Source organism: Bos javanicus, chromosome 11, assembly GCF_032452875.1.
Source record: "Bos javanicus breed banteng chromosome 11, ARS-OSU_banteng_1.0, whole genome shotgun sequence".
In the NCBI taxonomy this organism is placed as follows: Eukaryota; Metazoa; Chordata; class Mammalia; order Artiodactyla; family Bovidae; genus Bos; species Bos javanicus.
Window position 1 is genome coordinate 66,697,197 of NC_083878.1, and position 590 is coordinate 66,697,786.

A 590-nucleotide genomic window follows, 5' to 3' on the forward strand; every position below is an offset into this window, starting at 1 on the left:
TCTTGGTGTGATGACTGACGTTTTGCCTGTCGCTAGTGACTCTGCTTTTCTACCACCTACATTCCCTTACTGATTTCCACACCATCTGTCATCTATGAAGTCATCCCAATGGTTTTAAAATTGTTTTAAAAACAAAGTCCGTGTATTCTAAGGAGCAAGATTATAGGGAAAATAAAGATAAGGCTTAGGGAATAGAAAGATATATGGACAGCATAACTTTCTGTTCCCTAAACCTTTATCAGTGATTAAAAAAATGAGTTACTTGCATTATACACTTTTTTCTTTTCTTTTTTTATTTATTTGGCTGCATCGGGTCTTAGTTGTGGCATGTGGGATCTTCATTGCCTCATACAGGATCTTTCATTGTAGCATTCAGACTCTAGCTGTGGCCTTAGTTGCTGCTCAGCATGTAGGATTTTAGTTCCCCAACCAGGGATTGAACAAATGTCCCCTGCATTGCAAGGCAGATTCTTAACCACCGGACCACTAGCAAAGTCCCAGTAATTTTTAACCTATGAGAACTTATAATGTATAGGCAAGCAAAAGAGTCCATACATGGCCATTACCTATTAAGAATGCTGAAAACTGCT